Source organism: Pantherophis guttatus, chromosome 3, assembly GCF_059756535.1.
Source record: "Pantherophis guttatus breed Tessera chromosome 3, ASM5975653v1, whole genome shotgun sequence".
In the NCBI taxonomy this organism is placed as follows: domain Eukaryota; kingdom Metazoa; phylum Chordata; class Lepidosauria; order Squamata; family Colubridae; genus Pantherophis; species Pantherophis guttatus.
The window spans coordinates 67,633,672-67,645,950 of NC_142065.1; the positions used below are offsets into that span (position 1 = coordinate 67,633,672).

The 12,279-nt window shown below is 40.2% G+C and overlaps 1 protein-coding gene and 1 long non-coding RNA gene across 4 annotated transcripts in view; one reads left to right on the forward strand and one right to left on the reverse strand.

Annotated features, from left to right (window-relative positions):
* The window catches only part of NFIA (nuclear factor I A), a 465,394-nt gene that overhangs the window by 32,659 nt on the left and 420,456 nt on the right, over nt 1-12,279 (forward strand). The window lies entirely within an intron of this gene.
* LOC117664306 (uncharacterized) overlaps nt 9,387-12,279 on the reverse strand; it is a 64,723-nt gene continuing 61,830 nt past the window's right edge. Inside the window, exon 5 of the long non-coding RNA XR_004590991.3 lies at nt 9,387-10,561. This is a non-coding gene — a long non-coding RNA (uncharacterized LOC117664306). The remainder of the gene's footprint in view (nt 10,562-12,279) is intronic.

Sequence of the window (12,279 nt, forward strand, 5' to 3'; positions counted from 1 at the left end):
AGTACAAGGTTGGATGCATCATTTCAACCTATTCCTGTCTGGAGATCATTCATCTTTGCAATCTATGCTGTGTCAGTCCATATCCAGGCCTGAATCCTGATTGGGAGGGGTGCAGATATTTCATTTCCTCCATGATGTCTGAATCTGCAGCATGAGCTTCTTTTCAACAAGTTGGAGGTAGGAGGTGGGATAAAAATTGCCCAACATGAACAGCTCCAGCAGTAGCTTTTAGAACAGACTACCACTTCCTTAAGCATTGGCAGTATCACTCCCCCTCTCATAAGGATGAATTTATCAACATTTGGGTTAAATCACATGTCAGCTTCTGGGAACCTAACTAACCAGAAAGTGAATAGAGCTACTACACAAGTGGCTGAACTCATAGCCCCAAGAACTCTATCTACTTCCTCATGGACAACAGGATTAAACTCAGCCCAGATAACCAATCCAAATCACGCCACCAGCTCCACAGGACTACATAGTCATAGTTCATCATGGAATAAATCTCAGTGATTTTATCTGAACAGGCACTTCGTATATTCCTTACAACAGTAAGACGTTAGGAATATATTTTATCTCCTTACCTGGATAAAAGGATGATTAAACCTACCTCTTTAGCCATTGATTTGCAATATGTTTCTCCCTTCTGTATGGGAATTTAAAACAATAAATTGCAGCTTCTGGATAGTCTTCAAGAGCAGCTATAGATAGAAGGTATTGCAATTGTCCAACCAGAAGTGGCTAAGGCATGAGTTAGTAGGTTCTTCCAGTTCATAAATGATGCTATGGTGTGCAAGATGGGTTTGATGGATTAGCCCATCAATATTAGTTTCTGGTTGTTTAAGAGATAAAAAATGAATGGCAATGGTGATGCTTAGCTTTCTACTTCTTCCCCCACCCACCCCCCAAAAAACTGTAATCTGGGGAATATTGACTCTGATTTTTTTTTTATGACCCTGTAATTCCTTGCTTTGAATGGAGTCAGGGCGACTGAATGGAGCTGAATGTTTACTGGCCAGATGCTTTTCCTGATGCCTACATGAAGGGAATATTGACTCTGATATTGGAAGTTATTACAAAGACATCTCAAATTTATGATAAATGGACATCTTTATGATTACTCCTTTTTAGCTTCTCAGCTCCCAACCCTCAGATTTATTTCCAGTTGTGAACATTTTTAATTAGTATAGAAAAGCTAAGCATTGTCATTGCCATTCGTTTTTATCTCTTAAACAATACCCTGCTCAAGCAGAAGAACTATACCATTTCAGACAAATAGTCTTTTTTTTTTTTTGAAGGCCTCCAATGATGGAGCACCCACAACTTCTGAAGGCAAGCTATTCCACTGGTTGATTGCTCTCACTGTTAGGAAATGTCTCCTTAGTTCTAGGTTTATTTCACTATGGTGGTTTAATATGATACATTTAACTGTAGGAACATTAAAACCTATTTTATGTATTTGTGTACAGTACAAGTCAAGTGCTGGTGCATTTAACTGTAGCAAACACTCTTTGTATGCAGTATTTATGTACAAATCAAAATGCTGCCCTGTATCTTTTACACTCTCATCTCTACAATAACTCTCTGTCCTCTGTGGAACATTAATAAAGACTCCTCGCCTGAGTAACAGTGTTACCTCAATGAGTGATGACACTTGGAGTTTTGCAACTATCACTTACTTAATAACTTTCCATCCATTATTTTTGGATCCAATCCATGGAAACAGAATGTGAGAAGTAAAATCTAGCAAGTGTCTTCAAGAAAGAATAGAGAGCTTCAGTTATTTCGTTGCAGTCCTAAGAGTTTTAACTTCTGTCAATTTCATCACATTTCTAAAGGGCAACAAGAGGTTTGCTAAGATTTTTTTTCAAATTTGTCATACTGTATAGCACATTTCATCAATTAAAACACAACTTCGGCCTTACAATTATAACAGGAGCATGGATAAAGGCTGTTGCTGTGAGATTTTTTCCTCTAGTAAATAGTATTTGGTTTGATGTAGGCAAAATTTATTAAACAGCACATAAGCAATGGCAACCTTGCAAGTAACCATTTATGCAATACAACTAAAGTGTATTGTATAACAATTCTGCAACCACCTGAACGTAGGTTTTTAATAGGTTAGATTGAAAACAGAGCTATGTTGAACTTTTTCTCTGCATTTTACCTAACTATTTACATCTACTTTGAGGGAAAAATTGCTTTTCAGTTTTTGAATAAATATTGAGAAAATTCTTATAAGTAAGACACAATTTTTTTCTCCTTACTTTAATCGCAAAGTAGCTGAAGAGTTCCAGAAAATGTCATTACCCATTCCTTTCTCAAAACACTGTTACCTCTCTTGTTTCTTCTGCTTATTCTGAAGAAACATCATGCATGGAACTTTTTGGATCACACAATTCAACTGCCAAGAGGGCTCTAGGGTTGTCAAGGAATGAAGAAAAGAAAACAATTTCAGGAAAAAACCCTGCTCAATATTTCTGAGAAATGTGGAAAAAAAAAATACCAAAGACATTCTAAAGAATCTTGACCATAAGATTAAAAACTATATAGCAAGACTTTGCAAGACCAAACAAGTTTGATAAGATCAATCGTATATTTTTGAATGAAGATTTACCTCAGAAATGTCTTTCTTATTTTCTTTTAAATGCTTAAAAAGGAAGTAAGAGTGGAAAACTGTAACCCTGCCTCTTGAACCTATATGAATTTTCTCACACATTGCTGACATTTAAACACAACTACAGTAAATTGTGTGAATTAAAGAGTTAGATAGATCAATGTATTTGTAACTTGGGATACAAATTCTTCAAGTTGTGTCCTACATTTGTTCTTTCAAGTTTCAAGAGAGCCAGTTTGGTCTAATGGTTAAGGCATAAGGCTAGAAACCAGGAGTCTGTAAGTTCTAGTCTTGTCTTAAACATGAAAGCTGGCTGGGTTACTTTGAGCCATTTTCTCTCTTGTAGCCCAACTCATCTTACATAGTTGCTGTTGTGCAGTTAGAAGGAAGGGGTAATAGGTATGTTCACCTTGCTACCTTGAGTTATTTATAAAAACAATAAATGCTGCATAAAAATCTTATAAATAAATTTATATTTGCAATTTTTCTTTTAAATTCTCCATTACAATTTGTACCATTCCAAAATATCAAAGTAGTAACTGTACAAATTTATACTTAGACTTTGCATTATTGATATAAGAATAAGAGCATAAGAATGGCCCTCCTAGATCAGACCAAAATCTATCTGAGTCCAGCATTTTGTGTCTCGCAGTGGCCAATCAGATGCTTCTGGGATACTCCCAGAAGTTGGATGGAAAGATACCAATTATTCTGTGTTGTTCCTATGCAACTATTTGGAGACATGTCTTGATTTCATACATAATGTTGAGTCTGCAAGACCAATAGACTTTGATAGATATGCTCCATAAATCTATCCAATCTCCCTTTAAAGACATTGAAAGTAATAACCATCAGCATTTCTTGTGGTCATGATGTTCCCAGATTGTGTGGAGACAGGCTTGGTTGAAAGTTGCTTTAGGCACATGCCATTTATGCTTCCAGTGTCCCCAGACATGGAGGGGACATATCTAATGTAAAGTAGAAACATTGGCAACAGGATTTAGGTCATGTTGGTATAAATTGAATAAAAGTATCCATATAACCCAGAATTGTGGTTTATCTGCTCTTGTTGAAGCAAGTGGTAGTAGAAAGACCTTGAATCACCTGGCCATCATTTAAAATAGCAATAGCCCTTAGACTTATATACTGCCCATAGTGTTTTACAGCATTCTTGGGGAGGTTACAATATTAGCATATTATCTGCAACAATCTGGATCATCATTTTATTGACCTTGGAAGGTTGAGTCAACCTTGAACCTATCAAGATTGAACTCCAGGCTGTGGGCAGAGTTTGCCTGCAATACTGCATTCTAACCACTGTGCCACTAGGGCTCCTAGAAAGGTAAAATGAGGCTGCAGGTAGGGCTTATGGCCCTTTCATCTTAGGCACATCTCCTTTGCTCATATAGGCATCTACCCAAATTATACTATTCTCAGTAGATTGTCAAAAGGCTGTTCTTAATATTTATATCAGTAAGAGCTGTTCCAAGACACCAAATAGTTCAGGATGCTACTGCAGCAATACAATCTGTCAAAATGGGACCACAAATGTATAATGTTTGAAAGAGTTTCTTGTATACGTGTTTTACAAATTTTTAGAAACAATCAAATGGGGTCGACATCTACTTTCCATGCAGCAGCTCTGGTAGGTTGTCTATGTGTCATAATGTGCCCTGCCTACTGGGAGTATTTTGCATCAATATTTTAATCTGAGCAGTCAAGATCTCAATATACAATCACACAGAGTAGCAATTTTACAGGAAAATGTAAATATGCATTCTCTTGTAAAAACATTAGGGATTGCTCAACCATAAACAATCTCTTGTAAATAGTACTACTGACTATATAATCCTATGTTACCCTTTTAAGAACTCAAATATTTTGGCAACCTAATGAGAAGGAAGGACTCACTGGAGAAGAGCCTAATGCTGGGAACGATTGAGGGCAAAAGAAGAATGAGGTGGATGGATGGAGTCACTGAAGCAGTCGGCGTGAGCTTAAATGGACTCTGGGGGATGGTAGAGGACAGGAAGGCCTGGAGGAACGTTGTCCATGGGGTCACAATGGGTCGGACACGACTTCACAACTAACAACAACAATACCCTTTTAAGAGCAATAAAATAAATACAAAATAAAGATCTCAGACAAGAAAGAGCAATACATAATTTTACATAGTCAGTTGTGTCCATCTTATATAGTCTCCTGGAGTTGGACAGCGAGTTCCGTTCAAAGTTACAACATGGCTTACGGCCATTTTTCACACTTATGACTTTTATGACTATGATTTACATTTGGATGCTTGACAACTCACATTTATGATAGTTGCAGTGTCCGGGGTCATGTGATCCCCTTTTGTGACCTTCTTACAAGCAAATTCATTGGGGGAACCAGATTCACTTAAGACCCATTATTGTGTTCGTGGGAAGGCAGGCAAGACTCGAGGTGACTCCGTATAACAACAACTGTTTATTAACAACACTCAAGAACAGTACTTGCTATAACAGCTAACACGGATGGGAGAGAGAGCACTCCCTCACAAACTGACAGCTCTTATATACCCCCACTTGGCATCGTCTTAACCAATGAGACTACACCTTATTTCCCGCCAGCACAGCATCCTCGTCTGGCGGCTTTACTTGCCATGCGCCGATTAGTCAGAACATAACACCCATGTTACTAATTTAAAGGGTACAGTGATTCTCTTAACAAATGTGGTGAGAAAAAACATAAAATGAGGCAAAACTCACTTAACAAATTTCTCACTTAGCAAGATAAATTTTGAGCTCAATTGTGGTCATAAATTGAAGAGTGCCTCTATAGCCTATCTGCAAAACCCCCAAATCTGTAAACTGTGGAAACCTCAAGAAAAATTGCTGGGATGGTTTGTATAGGACAGTGATGGCTAACCTTTTCCGGACCAAGTGTCCAAAGCACACGCATGTGTGTGCAAATGCGTGCGCACCTGAACCCCCAAAATGCAATGCGCGTGCAGTCCCTGCACATGCACCCCACCCCCAGACATGCGTGCATGGCCCCCCACATGCCCCACGCCGCCCCGCCCCCCCATGTGTTGGTAGAGACCCAAAGACTAGCTGGCCGGTGGGAGGCACATGCGCATGCGTGGCAGAGCTAAACTGGGGTGACTGCTTGAGTGCCCATAGAGAGGGCGCTGTGTGCCACCTCTGACAAGCGTGGCACAGTTTTGCCATCACGGGTATAGGAGAATGTCAGCCAACACATAGAAGATGGGCAAAGCACCCATTTCTCATCTGCAAGTGAATGCACTCCCCATCTTTCTCAAGCTTTTTTCTTTGCTTTTAAGAAAATGGAAAATATTAGGTTGCAATTCACAACTTGATTCCAGCAGTAATGAAATCAAGCTCTGGGAGCAAAGAGAGACTCATAAGAATTAATGAAGTAGTTACAACTGCTTAGAGCAACTGCTACTTCCTTGGAGGCTCATAACTGGACAGAATTCCGAGGCATATCAGTAGCTACACTTAGTTCCTGAATTGGACTGGGACTTGGCTGGGCTTGGCTATATGCCAGTTGTTAAAAATGAGAAAGGTTGGGGAAGGGATGTGGCTTCAGCAAAATGGCAGCATTGGAGGGAATTGGGGTGGTTGTAGAAATAATCAGTTTAAAGATCACAGGGATACTCTTATCCCACCTATTTGAGAATCAGACCTGGAATCATCAAATTCATTTTGTAACCACACATAAGACTCTGTCTAGGACAGGGGTGTCAAACCCAAGGCCCACAGGCCAGATCTGGCTCATGGTGTGCTTAGATCTGGCCAGCGGGGCAGCCCTGGAAACAGTGAAGGACCAGACCGTGGTGCCTCCACCAGCCGAGCTCCGTTTTCGCTGGCAGAGAGTTGTAGGAGGTTGTCACAACCGAAAACGGAGCTTGGGACCCAGTTTTTGCTGGCAGACTGCTCGGGCCACCACAGGCGTTCCCGACATGAGTGATGTCCACCCTGCCCCCCCCAGGTCAAACACAACCCTGATGCAGCCCTCAATGAAATTGAGTTTTACACCTCTGGTCTAGGAGGTAGTTGTAAGAAAAAAAAATAAATAGTGGGTATGATTTCTGAATTGTCAGTTGTTATCAATGAGTAGAAATCAAAATGGTTCATCTATTTGCAGAAGTATTTTTGGGAACAAGTACATTTCTAGGACTCTGGTAGAACTGAATTTTCTATCTACTTCTGTCAAAACTTGCAAAGGAATTAGCCAGTGATTAGTGAATTTACAGTGAATCTTGAATAGTGAATTCATGGTGAATTCACGGTGAATCTATTGCTGAGCACATTGTAAGCCGCCCTGAGTCTCCGGAGAAGGGCGGCATATAAATCAAAATTTAAAAAAAGAAAAGAATCTTGCATGAAAATAATCTCATATATAATCATTGAAATAGTGTCCACTATTGCAGAACGGGACACGGTGGCTCAGTGGTTCAAATCCCTAGTGCCGCGTAACGGGGTGAACTCCCATTACCTGTCCCAGATTCTGCCAACCTAGCAGTTCGAAAGCACATAAAAAATGCAAGTAGAAAAATAGGGACCACCTTTGGTGGGAAGTAACAGCGTTCTGTGCGCCTTTGGCATTTAGTCTTGCCAGCCACATGACCACGGACATCTTCGGACAGCACTGGCTCTTCGGCTTTGAAACAGAGATGAGCACTGCCCCTTAGAGTCAGGAATGTCTAGCACATATGTGCGAGGGGAACCTTTACTTTTACCTATTGCAGAAGGATTTCCAGTGCTTTTCATGCTGAGACATTTGAATTAGAGAATTTCAGTCACACAGCTTTGAATTCTAACAAGCAGTTGAAAGTAGATTCTGAAAATAAATCCAGCCCCGTTTCAGTTTGCACCCAGTTTTATCAGACTTCGAGTTTCCTGTGGCTCATTTTGCATCTATTTCAACATGTCATCAAGAATCAGCCATTAAGTCTCCACAAGGCAGCCTCACTTCCTAGCTCTGTGAGGCATAGAAGAGATGCAACATTTAGCTTTGTTGAGGCACAAAGGGAAGCTCAAGCCACTGAGGTGTTCTATGTTGCTCCAAAGCCCTCAGTTTCACCCAAAAGTTCCATTCACGAGAAACTTCTTCCAATATTGCTGATTGAATGAAAAAAGTTGCTGGCTCTTAAAGTGGCAAAGGCTTCACAGCAACATTGAACAAAGAAATACGATCACATCTGTCTGTCTCTCTCTTTATCATCTGTCTGTCTGTCTGTCTGTCTGTCTGTCTGTCTGTCTGTCTGTCTGTCTCTCTTTAGAAGTAAGGAAGATGCATTGCTGGCTGAAGCAGCTTCAAACTGCTGCTTCACTCCAAACATCACTTACCTTGAATCCAGACTCATTCTGCACCAGTGGAAATTTCCATCTTATCATTATGTAGGAAAGACTAAAGATGTAAATCAATCCCAAACTTTAAAGCTATAGTGAGGATGGAACATCTCTGAAAGCTTACAATAAAGCCTTCCAAAATGTTCATGTCTATTACCCATTCAGATCTACAGAGCAGTGAAAAAATACTGATGGCTTGCAGCATCCTTTAATTAAAAGTCCTGAATTTTGTTAAATGACTACTGTAGGGAGTGCTTGACTTATGAGCACAATTGGGATCAGCATTTCCAGGGTGGTTGTTAAGTGAGTTCTACCCAATTTTATGACCTTTTTTGCTATGGTTGTTAAGTAAATCACTGCAGATGTTAGGTGAATCACATGGTCATTAAGCAAACCTGGCTTCCCCCGCTGACTTTGCTTGTCCAAAGATGGTTGAGAAGGTCACAAATGATAAGCACATGACTTGGGGAGGCTGCAACCATAATAAATATATGCCAGTTGCCAAGTGGTCCAAAATTTTGATCATGTGACCTTGGGAATGTTGCAATGGTCATAAGCATGAGGACTAATTGTAAGTCACTTTTTTCAGTGCCGTTGTAACTTCAAACAGTTGCTAAATGAGTGTAAGTCAAGGAATACCTATAGTTTAACATAAGGCCTTGTTTTTATTCCCAAAGTTATGTTGATGAATGTTAATCCATTATATATGGCTCATATATGTTCTATCCATAAGTCTACATCTATTTTCTCAGTGCAACTACAGTCACCATAAGGTAAATTAATTTATTTTCTTCACGCTGCCATATTTTCCAAAAACCATTTTAATTCATCTTGTCATACGAACCTATACAATTCGATGGCACATTTATGTAACAGTAGCAGTGTTATGGAATCTTTTCTTTTTAATTCCACCATATAACAAAAGATCATCTTTGCTATATGGATCAGTTAAATGAACTCTGTTAGCTAGGTTGTTGGGCTAGAAGATCTAGGTTCAAATTCACCTTCGGGCACAGAAACTTACTGGGTGACTCCAAGCCAGTCATTCTCTCAGTCCAACCTACCTTATAGAATTGATGTTGCTTGTTCAGTTAAGAAGAAGGCAGTTCTGCCACAGGATAAGAGGACATAGAAAGTAGGCCTGTAATACCATTAAGAGCTGTGATGGCGCAGTGGTTAGAATGCAGTATTACAGGCTAATTCTGCTGATTGCCAGCAGTTTGATTCTCACCAACTCAAGGTTGACTCAGCCTTCCGTCCTTCCAAGGCCAGTAAAATGAGGACCCAGATTGTTGGGGGCAATATGCTGACTCTGTAAACTGCTTAGAGAGGGCTGTAAGCACTCTATGAAGCAGTATATAAGTGTAAGTGTTATTGCTATAAATAGTCAAGATGATTTGAAAATCGTACATAGGAGAGGTATTCCAATAGTGCAGACCTGGGCATTTTACGGCCTCCCTTTCACCCACATGACTGGAAATCAAATATAAATACAGTAAGTATATGCCATACATGCAATACAACTGTGTTGCTTTTATTTTGAAGGCGACTGCCTTTTTTCCCCCCAATTTATATATGTGAGTGTGTGTCTATGGATCTTCACAATAATGTATTGGTCCTCCACAATAGTCCCAGTTTCTCAGGTGGTTTCTTGCGAAAACTAATTGCCTGCCCATTAATAGTGGCTTATGCTCTGGTTGCACTAGGCCAATGATAGATGTGAAGCACATGGATTTATACTTCAAAATACAGCTCCTTTCCAGGTAGTGAGGAGTTAAACATGACAAGTAGGTCCAAAACAAACTCAAAATTCCATTAATGGACTCCCTGAATATAATACCCCCCTCCCTACGCCCCAAAAAAAGATTTAAGAACCCTTGAACCTGATTGCCTCTTCCTTGCATGAATTTTAAAACTTGTTATCTTTGGCTGAAAATCTGATTTTAGGATTTAGAAACTGTACGGTCTTAGATTACATTCATTTGTTGTGGTGGATGTCTCAACATAAACTAGATGCACATTTGGATGGATGTAACCAAAATAGGAAATATGAGCAAAGTGGTTACATCCTTTTGCAATCAAGTGTTCGAAAACCTGGCTATCATCTGTTCAATTAGATGGCTTTCCCAGTTTCCACGGAATGGAGTTTTTAATTTACTTAATTGCAACCATCTCGGCCTGGCAATTAAAATAGAATGTTACCTGTGGGATGGGATCAATTAAAGGTTTGAAAATTCAATTTAGGATCATGATTAGCCTGCTTTACATGGGTTGAGTTTTTCCTAAATCATATAATTGTATAATTCAACTATGTTTGATACATAATGTAAATGCACCCTTTATTTCGTTTTTAAACTGGAAACAGATTTTAGACTCCTACTGGTAAAGGGAGGGAGGAAGGAGAGAGAGAGAGAGAGAGAAATAACCATCGGGAGACAATTTCCGTTTTTGATTAGAAAGATCTGAAACTCTAATACATAAAGAAAATTGCAGGCTCTGTTGGTAGCTGGCGATCTTAGGACTCTAGTTCTTGAATCTTTCTTTGTTGCATTCCTGACATATTTTATGTATGTTTTTAAGTTTCAACCTGAAAAAGAGAGAGAGAGAGAGAGAGAAAACAAGGTAGACCATCCTATATTTCATGTCATCTCCCTGTAACTAGCTTCTGAAAATAGACAAAGGAACCTGATGTTCTGAAGTGGAAAATTGATAGTGCCACAAGGCTATTACTGGGGTTTTCTAAATTTGTGCTGACTCAAGTCCTTTTGTGGCTGGGGAAAGAGAAAAAAAAAAGAGTTGGTCTGAGAGAGAGGTTGGTACTTGAAACAAATGCGGTGCGTGGGCACAGATTCTTCAGCAGAGTTTTCAAAATGTGTTTTGGTTTCCTCTTTAGCATTTTTGCCCAAAACATAAATGGTAGTCAAAATGTGAAAAAGCAGTCATAGTAATACTTCATAACAATTTGGGGGGGAGGGGGGAATAAAAAGACATAGAATAAAAGAAACGAAAGATTCCAACGTCCTTTTCTGGTATTGCCCACCCTTGTTTAGACTTACTGCCAGGTTTGTTATATGCCACGGTCTATTCAAGTATGACTGAATGATGGGAACCTAAGATGCAGCTGGAATACAAATTAGGCCTGTGCTTGTTTTTTCAAAGCCTTTTGTCCAGGCAAGTCTCTATGAAACCATAGTTCTTCATTCCTACTGTTTTGTACAAAAATAAATAAATAAATAAGATTAACCAGGAAGGTCACTGTCCCTTCCAGTATCAAAAAAAAGATAGACCCGTTTTAAATTCCTTAGATCAAACAATCTCCATAACTTCATTTTTCAACATGTGTTTGAAGGACAATCAGAAAAATGCAGTTGTTCTACAATAGGTTGGAAAGGTTGGATGGATCACCAGATTCCATATCAAGACCGCATTTTTTTCTGATGGGATCTTAGCATCTTTATTTATTTATTTATTTATTATTCGAATTTCTATACCGCCCTTCTCCTTTCGGACTCAGGGCGGTGAACAGCCAAAATAAAAACATTTATACATAAATACGATTAAAAATAGATTTAAAATAATTAAATTTGGCCCATAGTTTAAAATTTATCAATTTAAAATCCATATCAAAATTTAAAACCAACCATAAAATCATAAAATCAAGAGAGACCGGCTAACTGAAAGAGATGAGTTTTTAGGGCCCGACGAAAGGTCCGGAGGTCGGAGATCACTCGTATCTCTGGGGGTAGATTGTTCCAAAGGGTAGGTGCCACCACAGAGAAGGCTCTCCTCCTGGGGGTCGCCAGCCGGCATTGTCTAGCCGACGGCACCCTGAGGAGGCCCTCTCTGTGGGAGCGAACTGGCCGGTGGGAGGCTATTGGTGGCAGAAGGCGGTCCTGTAGGTACCCTGGCCCTAAGCCATGGAGCGCTTTAAAGGTGATCACCAACACCTTGAAGCGCACCCGGAAGTCCACCGGAAGCCAATGCAGCTCGCGCAGGAGAGGAGTCACATGGGAGCGCCCAGTCGCTCCCATAATCCCCCGCGCGGCCGCATTCTGCACCAGTTGGAGCCTCCAAGTATACCCCAAGGGGAGCCCCATGTAGAGAGCGTTACAATAGTCCAGACGAGAAGTGACGAGTGCTTGAGTGACTGTGCGTAGGGAGTCCCGATCCAGAAAGGGGCGCAACTGGCGTATCAGGCGAACCTGATAAAAAGCCCCCTGGCCACGGCCGTCATATGCCCTTCTAAGGACAGCCGTGCATCCAGGAGGACGCCCAAGTTGCGGGCCCTTTCCGTGGGGGCCAATG